General features: G+C 41.7%; 1 protein-coding gene and 1 long non-coding RNA gene across 4 annotated transcripts in view; one reads left to right on the forward strand and one right to left on the reverse strand.

The window, feature by feature from the left end:
• The window catches only part of BBS10 (Bardet-Biedl syndrome 10), a 90,016-nt gene extending 87,944 nt beyond the window's left edge, over positions 1–2,072 (forward strand). The window contains exon 6 of one of the 2 annotated variants that reach the window (XR_002081575.2): positions 1,066–2,072. The gene's annotated coding sequence lies outside the window, so the exon portion shown is untranslated. The remainder of the gene's footprint in view (positions 1–1,065) is intronic. The other variant, XR_002081577.2, reaches the window with a different exon arrangement.
• Positions 1–22,280, reverse strand: part of LOC128775066 (uncharacterized) — a 38,751-nt gene that overhangs the window by 12,752 nt on the left and 3,719 nt on the right. The gene's annotated exons all lie outside the window — the stretch shown is intronic.

Here is a 22,280-nt window from a genome sequence, read left to right on the forward strand (position 1 = left end):
AAAGCATAATAACATTTGTATCATAGGAGTCCCAGAAAGGGGAAAGAGGGCAGAAAAGTTTTAAATGAGCACATTATAGCAGAAAACTTCCCTAATCTGGGGAAGGACACAGACATTGGAATCCAGGAGGCACAGAGAACTCCCACCAAATTTAACAAAAGCTGGCCCACAGCAAGAATATATCATAGTAAAAATTTTAAAATATACAGATAAGGAAAGAATCCTGAAAGCAACAAGGGAAAATAAATTCCTAATCTACAAGGGAAGACAAGTCAGGTTTGCAGCAGATCTCTCCCCAGAAACCTGGCAGGCCAGATGGGAGTGGCATGATATACTCAACATGCCGAAGTGGAAAAAATATGCAGCCAAGAATACTTTATCCATCAAGGCTGTCATTCAGAATAGAAAGAGAGATAAAGAGCCTGCCAAACAAAAACTAAGGGAGTTCATGACCACTAAACCAGCCCTGTGAGAAATATTAAAGGGGAAATTTTGAGTGGGAAAGAAAGACCAAAAGCAACAAAGACTAGAAAGGAACAGAGAAAATCTCCAGAATCGGCAACTTTACAGAATACAAATTAAAAATTAAAATAAAAAAAAGATTATCAACAAATGAATATGTAACAAATAATATAGTATAGCAAATAACATAGTATTACTAATAAGATTATTACCAAGATCAAGAAAAATCACATTTATAATATATCATAAAAGACTTTGAAGGGTTGGAATGGAAAAAGATAAGATATTATGAGATTTAAAAAAAAACACCAATAATAAAAATAAAAGAGAATACCTGCCCTATTTATTTTCACAATTGTGTGTGTGTGTGTTTGTGCATGCACACGCACAGGAGATCCTTATGAGAATAAAATGAGAGGCTCCATAAATTATAAAGCCTTAGACAAGTATGAGGGATTTTTAGCAGAAATTCAACAACATGAACAACAATTTGGCTATTATTCCTGGTTATAAGACAAAAGGAGACGGGATGATGATGCGAAATTGTTGGAGATGCAGTGGATCGTTTCATTCATTATTTTTTCTTACTATATTTTATCCTAGCATTTGCATATTCAGCCTCTCCTGAGGAGCTGAACACACAGAACACTGAGAAATGTTGCTGCTTTCAGAAGCATCAAGATGTAACTCCAAACAAAAGCTTTGTGCCCTGCAACTAGCTGTCCTTCTTCATCTGGTGAGCAGCATTCGTGGGTTCTCAATCCCATCTCTAGAAAACTAGTTGTCCCCGGTAGAGAAGCCACAAACTCTCCAGGACCTCCAGGACCTCTGTCTCCAGGGACTCGGAGTCAATGGCTGCCCTCCAGCACTGACACTGGACTGTCACTCGCTTTTTCTCCATTCCTTTTTCTTTTAAATCAAGTGCAGGGGTCAAAAGGAATGGCTTCTGGAAGGATAGACAGAACAGTTTCGCTCAACACAATGTAAAGGTTTTACAGGAAATATTTGCTGTTTCATGTATAATTGAATAAAAACGTAACGAATGTCTTTATTAGTGTAACTATAAGCAGCATAGAAAGACTTTCAGAGTTGGAAGAAGCGTGAAGATCCCTGTAGCTCCACAGATGAGCAAAGTCCTGTTGATAAATGGCCACCCAGTCTCTGCTTAGGAAGTACATGTATATTAGAGAGTGTCCTAGCAGGAAATAGAGAGCGCACTCCCACTGGGTAGGCAGAAAGTGGCTGTTCACTAGATTGCGGGCAGGCTTTACAGAAACCAGCAAGGAATAGTGCAGGACTTTAAGACCAGTGGCGTCAGGGAGTCGCCTATCTTCCCTGTGCCTGAAGGGGCATTGGGAGTGGGAGGCAGCGGTCCTGGAACTCCGAGAGGGTAGCTGTGTCAGTGCACCGGGCCGCTATAACAAAATACAATAGATGGGGCGGCTTGAACAGCAGACATTTATTTCTCACTGTTCTGGAGGCTGGGAAGGCCCAGCTCGAGGTGCTGGCAGATCTGGTTCCTGGTGAGAGTTGGCTCTCTGGCTTGCAGATAGCAGCTTTCTTCCCACATATCCTCACATGACAGAGAAAGAGCAAGCTCTGGTGTGTCTTTTTCTTCCTATAAAAAAGCTAATCTCATCGCGGGGGGGGGGGGGGGGGGGGCGGGGCGGGGGGGTTACCTTCATGATCTCGTCTAAACCTAACCACCTCCCCAAGGTCCTACTTCCAAATATCATCACTTTGGGGTTTAGGGCTTTAACATATGAACTTGGGGGCGGGGGGACATAAACATTCAGTCCATATCAGTAGCAATGGAGAGGGCTGCCTAATAAGAGCTATCACCTTCCATAGAGGGATGAAGACAATTCAAGGCAATATGACATAGAGAGCCAGGGGAGTAAGTACCCTGATCTCTCCACCAGTCCTACCGCTGGCCAAACCCAATAAGAAGCAGTAGGACAAGGTGGCTGGTGGTGGTAGTTCATATCAGTCAGCCTCTTTTGGCACAGGGCAGGGGGAGATAATGATCTGGAGAGGCAAGTAGAAAATACCCAGCCAGCCTCTCAGACCCTTTTTCCCCTGGATTGACTAAATGTGAGAATGCGTGTAAGGCTCTTAGCCTAGAGCCCACTGTGTTTTGGAAGCTCAATAAATGCAATATGCTGGGTATACATTTTATAGTCCCAGCCCCTGTTACTCAGGTGTACACATATTCAGCTTCTAAAAAACTGCTTAAAAACTGAGTTTGGATCCCAAGTCCCCAATTTCTGTTGAGTAGATTGCAGAAAACATAATCTTACCAAATCATTATAATTCATTGTCTTTAGATATAACTCATCTTCTTTTGATAAATTGCCACAGTCATTGTTTTCTCTTCTACTTTCTTCTCCCTTTCTCCCCTTCTCTCCAGGCCTGATCTAAATTTCTTGAAGGGTCTTATGAATTATCTAGGCATTGGTCCTATATGATTCACTCTCATCCTCTGTCCTCTCCTATAATATTATCACCTATTCTCTCCAGCTCTAAGGTTTGTGATATCACTATATGCTGAGTCTTCCAGGTTTTATCCTTAATACTCACAGTCAAGCCTTGGAATTGAAAATAAACAAAGTGAAAAATCTTTCAGCCTCACTTGCCCCCCAGCTAGATAGGCAGGTGCAATGAATGATCTGTACAACTGCACGTGGCCGCCTTTAAACTTGACGTTAAAGTGTTTTATTCAGAGTCAAACATCATAGACTTCCGTTTGAAGTGATTGAATTAAATCACAGAGGTGATGTTTAATCAAAGACAAACAGCCAGCAATGGTCCGGTTTCTTATAAAACTGATTTTTTGGGTGCTTCATATTTATTAGGGAGTGAATAAAACTGACCATCCAATAGCTACACATCAGAAATATTTGGCCTACTTTGTCAGGAGAGACTTTAATTTTCAAAGATGTGCAAGTCTGAGGTTTGGCTCTTCACGGAGCTTCTGCATCCAGATAATAATGCTTTTTTCCCTTTGACCTCACTGGTATAAAAATGGAAATAAGTTGATGGAATCTCTGGGATTCAGTTTGGTATATGCTGCAAGAGGATGAAGGAAGAAAACCAATAACGATACTTTGATTTTGAAAATGTATTCTAGAAGGTTATTTGCACAGTTTCAAATGCTCTGAATATTGGTGTTCTGACATTTTGAAATAAGATTAATAAGGTCTGTGGCTTGTGCCAATATTCAAACTGGGAAAGAATGGTGCTGATTCTAGACTTGAAGGTCATCACCTAAATCCAATTAATAACAAAGGAATGTGGGACTACGACAGTCATGAGGATTTAGCTCATCTGCCTGCCGTTCGTGGTTAGTTCTGACCAGGTGAGGGACTAAAGTTCAGGTTCCTTTGTCCATGTTAACATGTGTGCATCCAATAGAAAAACAAGGATAATGAACATTTGTCCTCAACACACACACCTAGAGAGTCCAGTAGTAATTAATGTAAGATCATTACTTGCTGAGGGCTTTGTTAAATTATATAAAATAGCAAGTATTTACATATGACTTCCTTACTAGGACACAGTGTATTCTCGATATATTACTATCGTTACCTCTTGAGGGGTAGTGCTTGGTGCTCACTGAATAACAAGAGAAGAATCAGTGTAAATGGTAGAGAGATTATAAGCGTAAATACTTCTTTAATGCTTTCTCCGTTGCAGGCTCCGTGATAACACATTACATATATTAATTTATTTAATTCTCCCAATAACTTTACGATATCGTTACCATTCCTAGTATTCCCATTTTACTGATGCAGAATCATTTATTTGTCTAATATCTACTGAGTGTCTACCATGTACTTGATAATGGCCTAAGAATTAGGAATACCTCAAAGCATCCCTGCCTTCGTGGAATTTACTATCTAGTGGTGAGAGATAAAAATAAACTATAAAAATGTAAATTATATGGTAAGTTAGAATGTGATAAATGCTACTGAGAAAAGTAAAGCATTAAAGAAGGAAAGGTTTCTGTGTACGTGTGTGTGTGCATGTGCATGCAATTTAAAATTTTTTTTAAATGTTTATTTATTTTTGAAAGAGAGAGGGAGAGGGAGAGAGAGTGTGAGCAGGGGAGGGACGGAGAGAGAGGGAGACACAGAATCCAAAGCAGGCTCCAGGCTCCGAACTGTCAGCACAGAGCCTGACGCGGGGCTCAAACTCACAGACTGTGAGATCATGACCCGAGCTAAAGTCGGGACGCTCAACTGACTGAGCCACTCAGGCACCCCCATGTGCGTGCAATTTAAAGGATGTTGTGAGAAGATGCTCAATGTCACCAATCATCAGGGAGATGCAAATTAAAACCACAATGAGACCTCACCCTACACCTGTCAGAATGGCTAGATTCAAAACAACAAGAAATAACAAGTGTTAGCGAGGACGTGGAGAAAAAGGAACCCTGTTGCACTGTTGGTGAGAATGTAAATTGGTACAGCCACTGTGGAAAACAGTATGGATGTTCTTCAAACAGAAAGAGAAATACCATATGATCCAGTAATTCCACTACTAAATATTTACCCAAAGAAAACCAAACCGCTAATTCGAGAAGATAGATGCACCCCGATGTTTATTGCAGCATTCTTTATAATAGCCAAGATATGGAAGCAACCCAAGTGTCCACTGACAGGTAAGTGGGTAAAGAAGCTTTAGTATAGATTCCACCGTATGTAGGTATGTACATACAACGGAATTTTACTTGGCCATATGAAAGAATGAGCTCTTGCCATTTGCAACTACACCGATGGGCCTGGAGGCTACTACGCTAAGTAAAATAAGTCAGAGAAAGACAAATATCATAAGGATTTCACCTATACATGGAACAAACGAAAACAAACGAACAGCAGAAACAGATTCATAAATACAGAGAACTGATGGTTGCCAGAGGGGAGGGGCTTGGGGGAATAAACAAAGTGGATGAAGGGGAGTGGGAGGTACAGGCTTCCAGTTATGGGATGAATAAGTCACAGGGATAAAAGGTACGCATATGGAATATGGCAATGGTATTAGAACAGTGTAGTATGGTGACAGATGGTAGCTGCACTTGTGACGAGCATAGCATAACAAGTAGATGTGTCGAATCACTACATCGTATTCCTGAAACTAACATAACATGGTGTGTCAACGATACTTCGATAAAAGGGGGAAAAAAGTTAAAAAATAAAGGATGATGAATAAGGAAAGCCTCACTGAGAAGGGGACTTTGAGCAAAGATTGAGGGAGATGAAGAGAGACCCATATTATAAACCTCTGGGAGAAGAGTGTGTCACAAAGAGTAAACTGCCAAGTACAAAAGCCGCGAGGAGGTGCCCGGACTGTTGCAGACAGAGCAGGGAGGCCCTGGTGGGTGGAGTAAAAATGAGTATGTTGGGGAGGAACAGAAGTCAGAGAAGTAGGAGGAAAGGCCAGATCCTATGGGCCTTGCAGATATTGACTTTTATGGAGCTGAGAAGCTTTGGGAGAGTTGTGAGCGGAGAAGCTACATGGTCTGACTTCTGTTGTAAAAATATCATCTGGATGTTATATTGAGAACAGACTATGTGTGGGCAGGTGGGAAATGGGTGCTGGTAGGACAGGGCAGAAACCACAGAGATGGGTTGGGAGACTATTATAATATTCTGGGAGTTCTGGAGACCATTAACAATAACCCAAGAGAGTAATGGAGGAGGATGAACCAATGTAGTTGTTTGGGAGGCGGTAAGAAGTATCAGATTCTAAGCATCTCTGTAGGTGGAGTCCACAGGATTTGCTAATAGATTGGATATGAGCTAGAAAGAGAAGAGAAGAAAAAGGTGACTCCAAACTTTCCGCCTTGATCAACTGGAAAGGTGAGGTTGGTGTTGATTGAAGTTGAGGAGGATTGGTAAGCTCAGGAGTTCAGTTTGGATATGCTAACTTTGACATGACTATAAGATATCTGTGGAGGCAGGATAAGGATCCCCCAAAAGGCCCATCGAGATCCTAATTCCCTGTGAATTAGGGAACCTGTGAATATGTTTGATTATATGGCAAGGGGGAATTGAATTAGTGGATGGAATTAAGGTTGCTAATTAGCTGACCTTACAATAGGGAAGGTGTCCTGCACTATTCAGGTGGATGTAATATAATCATAAGTCTTTAAATGTGGAAGTCAGTGTCAGACTATGCAATGCGAGAAAGACTTCACTGGCCATTGCTGGCTTTGAAGATGGAAGGAGCCCACAAGCAAACAAATGCCAGCAGTCTCTAAAAGTTGGAAAGGCCAAGAAAATGGATTCTCCCCTAGAGCCTTTACAAAAGAAATGCAGCCGTGCTGACACTCTGATGTTACCCACTGAGACCCATTTTGGACTTCTGACCTCCAAAACAGTAAGATAATACATTCATGTTGTTTTAAGCCACTCAGTTTATGACCATTTGTTGCAGCGGAAATAGGAAAATATAACATTTCCAAGTGGAGATTGCTTGTAGGCAGCTGGATATTTATGTCTGGACTTGGGGTCGTGGATAGGGACATTAATTTGGAGTTATTCACATATGGACGATACTTAAAAATCAGGAGACTGGATGACATCACCAGGAAAATAAGTAAAATCAGAAGGGAAAAAGTCCAAGGACTGAGCTTGGATGAACTCTGATATTGGAGCCAGTAAAGGAGACCTGGAAGGGGAAGCTAGTGAGGGAGGATGAGAACCAGGTGGGTGTGCTGCCCAGAAGCCAAGTGAAAGAAGTGTTTCGAGGAGATGGGGTGATGACACGTGTCAACCGCTGTTGATGGGTCACGTAAGATGAGGAGTAGGAATGGATCTTTGGATTGAGCAATGTAAAGGTTGGCCTTGACAGGAGCAATTTGGGCAGAATGGTGTGGGCTAAAACCTTCTGGAGTAGGTTTTAGCAAAACATGGGAAGAACGGAATTGGAGCCAGTGAGTCCAAATAACTTTTAAAGAGTTTGGCTATAAAAATGAGAAGAGAGATAGGGCGATAGCTGGAGATAAAAGAGGCCTTTCTGGCTGTGGGTTAGAGAAATAACAGCGTATTTGTGTGTTGATGAGAATGAGCCAGCAGGGAAGACCAGAGAGGCTAGGAAATTTGCTGAAGTTCACGTGACTGTGCGGAGCGGAGATGAGTTGTCCCAGCTGAGGTCATCCTAGACAAGCCCTCCCTCAGAAGCAGAGTCACTTAGTCAACCAGCTGTTGACCAAGTACTTGTGAGTTAGCCCAGCCAAGACCGGAAGAATGGCTCAGCTGAGCCCAACTCGAATTGTTAACCCGGAGAATTGTGAGCTTAATGAGGGGTTGCTGTGTTAGGCTGAAAAGTTTATAGGCTGTTGTTATGCAGAAAAAGATAATGGGTATTGGGCCAAATTAAGCTACATGCGTTCGGGGTACAAGTGACCATGTAACTTCCAAGATCATAACTGATTAATATGCAAGAGGTGTTAGTAGCTTCATTGTAATGAGGTAATGAGAGCAAGAAAACTTGCTCTTCTAGGTCAACCCAGGTGTAATAATGAATATTCTATGCTAAACATCCAATTTCCTTTTTCTCTGGGGAAAATAAAGGGAATGTAATCACCTTCAGTGACTTATTTATTTATTTTTAATTTTTTTTAACATTTATTTATTATTGAGAGACAGAGAGAGACAGAGCATGAGCAGGGGAGGGGCCAAGAGAAGGGGAGACACAGAATCCAAACGGGCTCCAGGCTCTGAGCTGTCAGCACAGAGCCCGTCGCAGAGCTCGAACTCACAAACCGCGAAATCATGACCTGAGCCGAAGTCAGTCACTTAACTGACAGAGCCACCCAGGCGCCCCTTCATTGACTTACTTATGACCTGAACATTGATATTCTTTCTCTTGAAAGGTGGCAAAAAATAAGAATAAATAACACTATCACCGTTTCCTGAATGCTTGTCTAGACAGTGCCCAGGAACTGTTTTCTCTTGCCCTAATATTCTGTAATTTAATTTTGTACAGTTTACATTTTAGTCACATTTCCTGTGTAAAATCATGAGGGAATCATTTGCAGCTCAAATATTTTTTATTTAAAAACATCAGTTTTCATGTTAATTAGCTCACTTGTGACAATTGTTTCACAATGTATGTCAAAACATCAAATTATACACCTTAAGTATGGACAATTTTATTTGTCAATTATACCTCAATAAAGATGGGGAAAAAACAAAATAAATTTTGGTTCTTCAAAGTAAATTTATCAAAGGAAGGAAGGAGGGAAAGAAGGAGGGAGGGAAGGGAAGGAGGGAGGAGGGAAGGTCATTTTCCAAAGCTTTAATTGCCCTTAGTTTTGACCCACAAGTAACCATGCAAACTCACTTTGAGAATGTTATGACTGTGGTACGAGAAAAATTGTAATGGCCACCAACTCATCAGCTTTTGGCTATAACTACTAAAACCTAAAAATAGAAGCTAGGAATTGATTTCTAGGCAACTCTTCTCTTTTTCTCAGAATCCAGATCTAGGAGACCAGGAGAATAAGCAAGTCAGGAGCAAAAACCTCTTTTATAGCATCTTACACCTTAGTGAGTTTCTAAGCACAAAACTTCTGGTCTTGTACTCATTTCTCTTTTCCCTCTTTCCTGTAGGGTGAGGACATGGTGGTTCTCCACAGGGTCGTGATTCCCATGGCCTCCCTTCTCTCCCTTCCCCCATCGCCCTCAAAATCCCACAATCAGAGGAATCAGGAAACACTATGCCCTTGCTGGTGCTTTCTTTGTGTAAATCTAGTCACTTTTTTTTTTTTTAATGTGTGTTTGTTTTTGAGAGAGAGACAGAGTCCAAGCGGGGGAGGGACAGAGAGAGAGGGAGACACAGAATCCGAAGCAGGCTCCAGGATCTGAGCTGTCAACACAGAGCCATATGTGGGGCTCGAACTCATGAGCTGTGAGATCATGACCTGAGCCGAAGTCAGATGCTTAACCAACTGAACCACCCAGGTGCCCCTAAATCTAGTCACTTCTAGTTTTACAGAATTTAGATTATTAACCAGACTGCGTTGCCAGTCCCTGTGCCTCTTTGATGTAAGAAAGATCTAGCATACTGTTTGAGGCCCATACCTTTGCAGATCAGGTAAAATGTATACACCGTTTCCTAGAGGCATGCGGCAGCAATTTGATGTTTAGATCTAAGAAATGTGTTTGCCCAAAGGCACAGTGATGTGTTAATAAACATTCCTGTCCACAGAAGTTTTTGAGTCATTTTGTGCCAGATCATTTTACGATGACCTATCAGGAAACATTTTAGAGACAACAGTTTTGTTCACAGCTCTGGTAGATGACGGAGAAATCATAAAAACCATCCTATGGAGGGGGTCCTTAATTAGAATTATGAGAGCTATTCTGAACTTGGCATCCACTGTAGAGTCCAGGCTGCGTTAGTGGATAGCTCTTCTCCATTTTGGTCTCTAGGTATTAAGCGCATGAAGCATTTCCTTATCTACATAACAGGGTGTCAATCTGTACTTCTATATAAATAACTTCTGTATAAATCTGTTCTAAGGTCTTTGTATACATTACCTCCAAGGTGAAATATTGAATGCCCAAAGCAGTTGAATTCCATATTTTAACTTTTTTAAATTCTTAGACATAAAAACAGTCCTTGAAGATCTTCAAAGGCCATTTTGTCATGAAGTAAAGAGCAAATCTATGAATTAAAGAGGTACTGAAAGAGAAACAAGCCCTATGAATGTGTTTCTTTTAAAGTTGTTTCATAGGAAGACCCAGTAAGAAAAGTATGAAAGAGAATGATGTACCTATTGGATGGCCATGAAAGAAGGGAAATTTTGGCAAAGGCAACACGTAATCTTGAAACTCTAGAGAAAAAGATCACAATGAGACCATTACTACATGCAATAAGGTAGTTTTTCTTCCTTTTTAAAGTTGTGGCTTGAGTGAAGCTGATTTTAAAACTAGGTAGCTAGGAAAATGCTGGTACTAACTTATGTCTTTGCTTATGAAATGTATGTTGCCAAAAACAGTGCATAATTTCCAGGAATGGTGAAATTGACATTAATCATATCTCCCCCAGGAGAAGGGAGGACTTTGGGATGAAAAATGTCTTTGTTATCTCTTGCTGCGTAACAAATTCCCCCCCGAATCTAGCAACTTAAAATAGCAACAATGCATTATCTCGCCTAGTTTCTGAGGATCAAGAATCCAGGACCACCTTAGCCAAGTGGTTCCGGTTCACGAGGTCATAGTCAATCTGTCAGCAGGGACTGCTGTCTCCTGAAAGCTTGAATGGAGCTTTGAGGAGAATCCACTTTCAGATGTGTTCGCATGGCCGTTGGCAGAAGGTCTCAGTTCCTCACTTTTATTTTTATAACCTCTAATGTAGGAAGGGGTGTGCCACTACTTCGGCTGTATGCTAGTGGTCAAACAGATCACCTCTAGTATGACATGGGAGGGAATCACACAAGGGTATCAGGAGGTGGGATTGTTGGAGGCTGTCTTGGAGCTGGCTCTGTTTACAGTTTATTCACTTTTAAAAAATCATTCAACCCTGCCAGGTAATGGGCCAGCCTCTGCAAATATACCTATATCCTTTTGGATTATACAAATCATAATCCCAGAACTTGGAGATGAAAGGGACTGTAGAGATCATCCTCTAACCCAACCCTCATTCTTATCTAAGATTCATCAGGATAGAATAGGGAAATAAAGCCCAGAATGTATCAGTAATGCCCCAAACCACCCTCTCCTCAAGAGCTGATGCAGAATTTAATCTTTGGGCTTGTCAGTACCTTCCCCCCACCCGTTTTTTTTTTTTTTTTTTCAATTTTTAATGCTTATTTATTTTGAGAGTGAGAGCGAGAGAGAGAGAGAGCGCGAGCATGAGCAGGAGAGGATCAGAGAAAGAGGGAGACACAGAATCCAAAGCAGGCTCTAGGCTCCAAGGTGTCAGCACAGAGCCCCATGCAGGACTCGAACCCACAAGCTGTGAGATCATGATCTGTGCTGAAGTCAGACACTCAACCAACTGAGTCACCCAGGCATGCCTTTCCCCAGTTTTGTTGAGATATAGTTGACATCCATCACTATATAAGTTTAAGGCATACAGCATGATGGTTTCCTTTACATATATTGTGAAATGATTGCCACAATAAGGTCAGCTAACATACATCTCAATATAATAAAAAGAAAAGAAAAAGAAGAAAAAAGTTTCTTGTGATGGGAACTCTCAGGATTTACTCCCTTAACCACTTTCCTATATATCATACATACTTTTATCTAGAGTCATCATGTTGTACATTACATCCCTAGTACTTTTTTATATTATAATTAAAAGTTAGTACCTTTTTTAATTTTATTTTTCAATTTACATCCAAACTAGTTAGCATATAGTGAAACAATGATTTCAGGAGTAGATTCCTTAATGCCCCTTCCCCATTTAGCCCCCCCCCCAACCTCTCCAGAAACCCTCTGTTTGTTCTCCATATTTAAGAGTCTCTTATGTTTTGTCCCCCTCCCTGTTTTTATATTATTTTTGCTTCCCTTCCCTTATGTTCATCTGTTTTGTATCTTAAAGTCCTCATATGAGTGAAGTCATATGTTGTCTTTCTCTAATTTCGCTTAGCATAATACCCTCCAGTTCCATCCACATAATTGCAAATGATTTCATTCTTTTTGATTGCTGAGTAATATTCCATTGTGTGTGTGTATATATATATATATACACACACACAATGTATATATGTATGTATATACATACATTGAATGTATATATAAATATATGTGTGTATGTATATATATATATATATATATATATATATATATATATATATATATATATTACATCTTCTTTATCCATTCATCCAGCGATGGACATTTGGGCTCTTTCCACACTCTGGCTATTGTTGATAGTGCTGCTATAAACATTGGGGTACATGTGTTCCTTTGAAACAGCATACCTGTATCCCTTGGATAAATACCTAGTAGTGCAATTGCTGGGTTGTAGGGTAGTTCTATTTTTAATTATTTAGGGAACCTCCATACTGCTTTCCAGAGTAGCTGCACCAGCTCGCATTCCCACCAGCAATGCAAAAGATCCTCTTTCTCCACATTCTCACCAACATCTGTTGTTGCCCGAGTTGTTAATCTTAGCCATTCTGACAGGTGTAAGGTGATATCTCATTGTGGTTTTGATTTGTATTTCCCTGGTGATGAATGATGTTGAGCATTTTTTCATGTGTCAGTTGGCCATCTGGATGTCTTCTTTGAAGAAGTGTCTATTCATGTCTTTTGCCCATTTCTTCACTGGATTATTTGTTTTTTGGGTGTTGAGTTTGAAAAGTTCTTTATAGATTTTGGATACTAAGCCTTTATCTGATATGTCGTTTGTAAATATCTTCTCCCATCCTGTCGGTTGCCTTTTAGTTTTGCTGATTGTTTCCTTCTCTGTGCAGAAGATTTTATCTTGATGAGGTCTCAGTAGTTCATTTTTGCTTTTGTTTCCCTTGCCTCCAGAGACGTGTTGAGTAAGAAGTTGCTGTGGCCAAGATCAAAGAAGAGGTTTTTGCCTGCTTTCTCCTTGAGGAGTTTGATGGCTTCCTGTCTTACATTTAGGTCTTTCATGCATTTTGATTTATTTTTGTCTGTGGTGTAAGAAAGTGGTCCAGATTCATTCTTCTGCATGTCACTGTCCAGTTTTCCCAGCACCGCTTGCTGAAGAGACTGTCTTTATTCCATTGGATATTCTTTCCTGCTTTGTCAAAGATTAGGCGGCCATACACGTTTGTGGGTCCATTTCTGGGTTCTCTATTCTGTTTCATTGATCTGAAAAAATTAGTACTTTTTGACCACCTTCCTCCACTTACCCCTCCCCCCCAATATCTTTTCATAAAATATTTGAATCCATGATCCTTTGTTTATGGTTTGTTTCACTGATAATTCACATGCACCCAAATGTTGAATTAAATTTAATTTTTACAGGTCAGTATTCATTTTTTTTAATTTATTTTTTTTTCTTTTCTTTTTTTAAAAATAGAGTAGGACCCTTGGCTTGCATTTTACAAGCCTTAAGTTGGTTGTTTTTTTTTGGGGGGGGGGGTTGTTGTTGTTTTTTTTAAGTAATCTGTACATCCAACGTGGGACTGGAACCGACAATCCAGAGATCAAGAGTTTCACTCTCTACCAACTGAGCCAGCCAGGAACCCCTTTTTTTATTTCTAAAAAAATATTTATTGAATGTTATTTTGTGCCAAATGCATAATAGATACTGGATACACTGTTTAATGTAATATTCAGTCCTAATGAATCTTCATCTATTGGAGGGAGAGGGTATACTTACTGAGCATTAAAATAGAGAGTGTATGAGAAATGAGTAAAATATTATTCTTGTTCTTTTTTTTTAAATTTTTTTAACGTTTTATTTATTTTTGAGACAGAGAGAGACAGAGCATGAACAGGGGAGGGGCAGAGAGAGAGGGAGACACAGAATCGGAAGCAGGCTCCAGGCTCTGAGCCCAGAGCCCGACGCGGGGCTCGAACTCACGGACCACGAGATCGTGACCTGAGCTGAAGTTGGACATTTAACTGACTGACCCACCCAGGCGCCCCAGTATTATTCTTGTTCTAAAGGAGTTTAAAGTCTAGTACAATTAATTTTGGAATTAAGCATGTAAGATGCTAATTAGCATAATTTACTTTTCATATAACTGACCTCGTGGCACTGGTGTGCAGCTAAAAAGCTCTAACTTATGTTGGTGGTGGCTGCATTTGTTGCTGGCAATCGATCTGGCCTCATATTACTTTAATTTGCTTACAATTTTAATGTTTTTATCATACCGTCTTGTTTATATACACATGGAGTATATGCATAAAACAGAAAAGTGATACACAGAGTGAATGCAGCTAAAAATCTCCTATTCACCTCAAGATGCTTAAAGAATGCTAAATGATGACAGTTGTCCCAATTACCAGGAGCTTATAGCATCATTAGGAAATTAGTTTTTAAAAAAGAGTTGGCATCAGACCCAAGATCAGAAAAATGGGTTCTTCCCAAGGACAGAGGATGCCGCGAGTTCTTCTTCCAGCATTATGGTTGTTGTGGCTTCCTTGGTCAAATATTTGCATCCAGGAACCAAGCTGTGAATTAGAAGCTCACTGTGTATGAGTTAAATCGTTTCTCAGCAATATCCCCTCAAATCCAAACAGATTTTGGATGCAAGAGTTCTCTTTGGATGATTTCCACAAACCCCACCCTGTCTAATAATGAAACTCCCATGGGTTTTCTCCCTGATGGACCTGTAAATTTTTCTTTCTGACTGACCTGTGAATATTGGCTCCCAACACCTGTCATTCAGGTCTGTGTTGTACGTGCCATATGTACTCCATTTGTGCATCTGTGCCAGTGCTGGCTCGCCCAATAATCAGCCAATTGGAGGGGGAGACGGAGCCCAAGACAAGCACTTTGGTTTAGTTTTTTCTGCATAGTGCATAGCAGAGCATCACATACAGGAAGGCACATAATAAATGTTCTTTGATAAAGCCAACAGCTGCTGCTAGCACGGTTTCCAGGCCCAGGATAGTTCGGACTTGTTTCTTCTTTTTCTTGATAATATTGAATGTAGGCATTTCTTTTTTAAAAATTCTTTAGCATTATAAAGCAGCCTAGAGGCAAAAAGAAGATATGATAGATACAAAGGATCTGAGAATATTGTGGTGAAAAGGGAATAGGCTTTGGAATTAGCTATGTATTCATCCATTCATTCAACAAATATTTGTCAAAAATGAACCCATACTAGTGAACAAAACTGACAAAAAGTCTTCTATCTTGGAACTTGCATTCTAGTAACTAAAATGTGTGGTGTCAGAGAGTGATAAGTGCTATGAAAACAACATAAAGTGGGGCAGGGGTGAGGGACAGCCATGAGTGGGGATGCAATTCTGGTAGGAGGGTTAGGGAAATCCTCACTGAAAGGTGACATTTGAACAAATATGTGGAGGGGGTGAGGAAGGGAGCCATGTGGATATGGGAGAAGAGCATTGGGGGCAGAGGGAATGGCTGAAACAAAGGTCCTGAAGTGGGTCTGGCAAGCAGGCCAGTGTGGTGAGAGAGGAGACTGGAGATTAAACCTTGGTGTGCTTCATAGGCCACCAACGCTTCTTAAGCTTCACCACCCCCCCCCCACCACCCAACCCCCCAAAAAGTAGAGACGAGAATGTCTGTATAGCTTGCAGGACTCTTGGGAAGACCAGATGAAGTAGTGAAGGCCAGTGTCAGGTATCCATATAAGAGCTTTAATTAAAATATGAAGGCTGTCTCCTGGCACTGATACTGCTTCTGTGTCTTCCGGGAAAAGGAAGGAAATAACAATACATTGCTGGTTTGTCACAAGGAGTGAAGGGTGGCAAAATGTGCCACCCCAAAATCTACCTCTCTGGCATAAGAATTATTTTGAGAAACAGCAGGCAAAGAAGGAGCTCTGAAAATGGATTCGAAGTTACCCTTTTGTAACGGAAATTTGCACTTGTAGGGAAATCTCCATTTGTAAGGGTGTCTCCCTCTGTGTACCAAGAGAATGACTAAATCACAAGAAACTCAACTCGGCAATGGAGAAGGCACTGACTTAACTCTGCATAGCAAAACTTATTCTAGTGTATCATTCTTTCCCCGCTCATCTCCCCATAATTGACTTCCCCCACACCTTTCTCTCTTTTGTCTTTAGCTGAAAATCGTATTTAAGTTGAATTCTAAAGGACCTCTAAGAGTTACTGAGTGTCTCCCATGCATATATGAGGTATACATGTTAATAAACTTCTGTTTCTATTTCTTTTGTTTGTCTGTTATTTGTTACAGAGCTCTCAGCAGAGAACTTGGAAGAGTAGAGGGAAATTTTTTTTTTTTTCCCTGCAGGAGCAAATGCAATAATGCATAAAATATTTAGTTCAGCGGTAGACACAAGGTAGACCCATAACTAATGGCGGTTCCCATTATCATCAGATGCTCTAATAAAGCATTCATTAGTATGGAGAGAGACAAAACTGGGAGAGCAACTTTATGCCACTAGCCAACAGGACTAGGCAGAAAACAGGAGCTAGGTTCAGGGCCCCGAAGAACCAGGAAATATAAGAGCAATGGATCTGAAAATCAAGGCAAAGCGATGAAGAATTCCACTGAGGTTTTACTCAAGCCCAGGGTGGTGGGTAGTGAGATTTATTGGAAGGAGCTGGAGTGGGAGAGACAGCAGAGCAGGGGGCAAAAACTAGGCGAATCTGAGGCTTCAATATAAGGCAGGAAATATAACTAATAGGCATCATAAAACTGAGTGAGTAGAATCAGCATAAACAGACTTGGCTGCAAATGGGCCTAAGTTGAGATATCCACGTATGTGGAAACCCATAACTGCTAGGTGGGAGTACAGTGGGGAACATTTGGATGAGAATAAAAGTAGAGAGAAAGCAAAAATGATACAGATGTGGGAGGATACTAAAGACAGTTCCATCAGAAGTAGGAAATAGAAGTTGTATTCCTGAATGAGGCAACAAATGCTGGCCAAGCTATCTAGAAATTTTCTAGATCCCAGGTTCAATTAAGAACAATGCACTAAATAAATTCTTGAAAGTCTAAGTATTTTGGTGGTTAACGTAAGGGATTATAAAGGTGGACAGACTTAGTTTCAGATGTGTTAAGTGACCTTGAATAAATTCGCCTCTAGTAGCCTTGATTCTCTAACAAGTAAAATAAGGATGGTAAATAAAGTTCTTGTGAGGACAATATATGAAAAGTCTTTTGTAGATGGTTAAACATTTTCCTAGGATTTCATCTTTCACTTATTAAAGAAATGAAAAAAGTGTTGCTATTTGGATTTAATTTTGACCAACGAGGAAGAATCCGTGAGCTGAGTTTGGAACTTGGAAGAAAGGGGAGAAAAAACAAAGCTTACCTACATTAGAGTCCTGAATAGAGAGAGCCGTGCTCAAGGCATAAGCCTTAGATCAGAATGTTCCATTCCATTCCTCCAAGAGTTTCCCAAAGCCCAACCTGACAAGAATTTTGTTTTTCCTTTTTCAAGCAGACCACCCAGACTGCCACACATTTCACACCTCTTCGCAATGTTCCCTTTCCCTTTGTCTTTCTGTTTGATATTTTTGTGCAAACATTAATTATTTATTCCTGTAAGTGGTAGAAAAAGTGCTGAAGTCAGAGTCAGGAGCCCTCAAGGTCTTTCATTTCACACCCAAGTACACAACTGCCACCTTTTTTCCTCCATCCTTCCTTTTCTTCCTCTTTCCCTTCTCTCTCTCCCTTTTTTTCCCCATCCAGACTCGTTCCGAACTCAAATTCCAAATATAAGGATTGAAAGTGCAAGGATGGAGAGTTCAACTTTAGCGAGTAGGGCCAGGGTCAGTGCAGGGTGTGAACACAGGTGGCAGCCATTGCAATCTCTGTTACTTATCCTCTCCCCTCTTGGGGCAAATGCTGTTCCTCCTTCTGCCTTTGCCCTTGACAACAGTATCCTGATTTGGGTTCAGGGCTGCTACATTCCCAGCCCGAGGCAATGAATCATGATAAGGTACAACAAATCATTACAAAACTTCTCGGCTTCCCCGGCCTCCCCTGCTGCTAGAGGTGGGGCGGTAGAAATCACTCATACCCTTTCTTCCCTGGACATAACTTCCCTGAAGTTAGGCATGGCTGTATGACTTGCTTTAGCTAAGGAAATATGAATGGAAATTTCACCTGTCACTTCTGGATGGAGGCATGTAAGAGCTGATGTGCAGGACATCGCACTCTCTTTCCCGGCTGTCACCTTGGCCCTACCCCGTGGTTCCACTTATCAACTGCATAACAAATCATTCCAAAACTTGGTGGCTTAAAGCAACTACTATCTCATGCTTCTGTGAGTTGATTGGAATCAGTTAAAAGGTGCTTCTGTTAGTCTTTCCTGAGGTTCCTCATGTCTGTACTATCAGGTCGTGGTCAGGGCTGCTGTGAGTGGCTCACTCACAAGTCTGGCATCTTGGAAAGGATGCCTGGAAGGCTGAGCTTGGCTGGGTCTCTCTCTTTCTCTGTGTCATCCCAGGGCTCGTCAGTCTCCATCTGATCTTTTCATGTGGTTTCTCTATGTGATCTTTCTAGAGCATAGTGAAGAGTAGCAGAATATGCTACCCCAGAATATGCCACTTCAGCATAAGCATTATTTTGAGCTAAAGGCAACTGAGAAGCCTAGATTCAAGAAAAACTCTCTTTTTTGTCCCTATTTGCCTAAAAGCGGGATGTAAATTTGCAAAGGTGGCTCCCCTCTCCTATCAGGAAGGACAGAAGTTAATCACCAGAGGCAAGTCTAGACGCTTTTATCAGCCCATAGACTACACCAAAAGAATCTAGACAGCAAATCTTGCTACAGCTAGCCCTTATCTAACATTAGTTTCCCATATAATTTACCTCCCCCAGTTTGCTGCCCTAGAAACAAAGTCTCTTTCCATTGTCTAGTCATTTCTCTAAAAGTTCATTGTTCCTTTGTTAAGATATTATATAAGCCGAAGTTCTAAGCATCTCTTCAAGTGATTCATTACTGAATGATTGTGTGTATGTGTGTGTGTGTGTATGAGAGAGAGAGAGAGAGAGAGAGATGCATATGTTAATAAATTTCTGTTTACTTTTCTTGTGTTAATCTCTCTTTTATGAGATGAGGCACTTCCCACTGGGGTGAGGTTCCTAGGAGGATTTTCCTTCTCTACGATGGCCATATAGTGGCACAGAGTTTTGAAAAGCATAAACCACCAGCCTTTTAACGACTTGGGTTCAGGATTGGCACAGCATAGCTATCACCATATCCTCTTGGTTCAAGCAGCGACAGGGCCAAACCAAATTCCAGACGGTGAGAAATAAACACCGCTTCTCGACGTGGGAAGTGACAAAAATTGGTGGCCATTTTTAATCTACCACATTTGCATTTAACATTAGAAAATTCAATCCTCCTCACATAGACCTGGAGGTGCCCAGATTTGGCCTGGCGGTGGGGAAGATACCTGTCCGAGTCATAACCTGTCAACTCTCACCCCAAATTCCTGCTCCCAGATCCTTCTCAGTTGCTTCTGGTCATTTTATGACCAAGTCTCCATTTCTTTCTGGTTTATTTCTTCCCCAGATAGGACCAGAGCTGCACCTTCATTCTCCAAGGCAGTGCTATTACAAGGGTGACGATGGGAGCAGATGAAGAGGAAATCAGACATCAGACACCCCTATTTCTACTGTCCACAGCCTCCACCCCACAGGGAGTATCCTACGGGTAGCCATTCCTCTCCCTCAAGAGCACTTTCCTGACAACTTGCTGAGGATCACCGTAACTCTCTAGGTTTCCTTTTCCCACTTCCTGTATTATACAACTTCTACTTTTTATATCTATCCAGATAAGACCAGGAGTCATTTTACATTAGAAAAATCTCCTGAGCCCAGTGAGAAGCACTTTGGCTCATCATGCTGAGCCTTATCTCAACCTCCCCACTCCACAGTACTGGCCCTGGGTCTTGTCTCCCTCACCTAAAGGCCCCATTAATGGACTTACACTTTTATCTTTTATAATTTTTATATGTGGCCTCTTGTCTGTTCTGTCAGAGATGTCTGCATGCTTTGGGGAGGATTAGGATCATACCACTAGGAATGCAAAAGGAAGGGGAAATCAACATCCAGCTTTTGACTTCCAGACAGTTGGAGACCAACTAATTGTCTTAAAAGACAGTCTTTTCGGGGCGCCTGGGTGGCGCAGTCGGTTAAGCGTCCGACTTCAGCCAGGTCACGATCTCGCGGTCCGTGAGTTCGAGCCCGGCGTCAGGCTCTGGGCTGATGGCTCGGAGCCTGGAGCCTGTTTCCGATTCTGTGTCTCCCTCTCTCTCTGCCCCTCCCCCGTTCATGCTCTGTCTCTCTCTGTCCCAAAAATAAATAAAAAACGTTGAAAAAAAAAAAAAAAAAAAAGACAGTCTTTTCAAGAGGTGAAGTGATTTTCTAAATTTTTTGAGCCAGTATTAACATATCAAGAACAGAGTCTGGTGGACTAAAATAGAAATATTATTCCAGAGAGGGGCGCCTCTCAGTCGGTTGAGCATCCGCCTTCAGCTCAGGTCATGATCTCAGTTTATGAGTTCGAGCCCCACGTCAGGCTCTGTGCTGACAGCTCAGAGCCTGGAGCCTGCTTTGGATTCTGTGTCTCCCTCTGTCTCTCTGCCCCTCCCCCACTCGTGCTCTGTCTCTGTCTCCCTCTCTCCAATAAACATTGAGAAAAACTTTTTTTGAAGAATAAGTATTATTCCAGAGAGAGAGGACTCAGAGTGAGACTAGTCCCTGCTACAAAGGATAGGGGGGTTGGGAGGTGATGGTGTGAACAGCCCACCTGCTACCCTGAGGGATTATGGGAAGAAGAAGGGAGACACAGGTTGTAGAATAGATAGTGAGGCTGTGAGAACCTTGTGACAGGCCTATCCTCTCCCAGGCCGATGTTCTGAAGGAAGGGGGTCATCAAATCAGTAAGAGGAGGGAAGACAGCAAAGGGGCTTTTGTCCTTTCCTTGTTTATGGCATTATTGTAATTACCATTAAATAATACGTTTGTATACTTTTATGTTTAATGACTTTCTTTTGCACTGTCCGTAAGCTCTGTAGAGGCTGTCTCGTTACTGCTTAGCAGTGCCATGCATGGACTAGATATCAAAGAAGAGAGGGACAAAAGAGACACCTGAGGTAGAGCTCTTGACTCCTCAGGATCTGAGTGGCATGCAAGGAATCTGGAAGTTCTCAAATGCCCTTAGGGGCTGCTGAAAATAGAGGAGATTCAGGCTGAGGAACTTGCCATAAGATACCACTGTGAGGGTGAGGCGAAGAAGCCCTGTGGCTGGAAACTCAAGGCGAGATGGGAAACATCTGGGGTTAGTGGCTAGACTTCCAGTGGATGCACGGCCACCAAGCAAGGGGGTGAGGTAGGGCTGAGTCCCAAGGGAGACCCTAATCAAACTCAGAGAATAGACTGAGATGAGTTCCCCAGTTAGACTTCAGCAACCCACCCCCTGCAGGATGCTCTGAGGAAATCAGACATCATACACCCTGTTTCTACAGTGCACAACCTCCATCCCACAGGGAGTGTCCTACGGGTCGGACCAGCCCACCTTAGTGGGTGCCAGCCAGTGTATACCCGAGGACAGGACCAGGTGGCCCGCAGTAGAGACAGACAAGCCCCAGTCCAGCCCCAGCCCCATCTCCCTAGGGGCGGCAAGATATCAGCCTTCCTCTGCACCTGGATGCCACGGTGAGGAAAGGAAGGGAAAGGAGAAACCCAGTTGTCACAGGAAGTTCAACTTTCAATGAACAGAATGTTTAGTCAACACAGAATATTTTAAGCCAAACGCACCATTAATTAGAAAAGTTCATGTGCTCTCCCCACTCACCAAACTAGCTGCCACCCTGTGGGATGGGACTCATGAAACTTGGGTCTGTTCCAGAAAATGAAAAGTGATGTGTCTTTGTACATTTGAGTTTTAGTTTGTGTTCGGTTTGCAACTTCATTTTTTGCATATTCCTTAACAGTTAGGTTTCCTACACTGAAATGCAGGACCCCAGGATGCAGAAACAGCTGCATTAATTTTTAAAGCAAAAGTGTTTCTTCCTATTTCATCAGAAACCATTATCCCTTCTAAACTCCCTGTTCTCTCATGCTTTATTTAGAAAGATCCAGAACCGAGAAAACTTGAAACTCAGACAGATTACTAAGCAATTTCTAGCACCTGCCCTCTAAAGAACTCGACTCCTGGTAGCTCCAGTCACCTTTCCATGTGGTTTGCTGCTTGTCTGAAG

Source organism: Panthera pardus, unplaced genomic scaffold, assembly GCF_024362965.1.
Source record: "Panthera pardus isolate Hobbes unplaced genomic scaffold, ASM2436296v1 HiC_scaffold_6, whole genome shotgun sequence".
NCBI classification, from domain to species: Eukaryota; Metazoa; Chordata; class Mammalia; order Carnivora; family Felidae; genus Panthera; species Panthera pardus.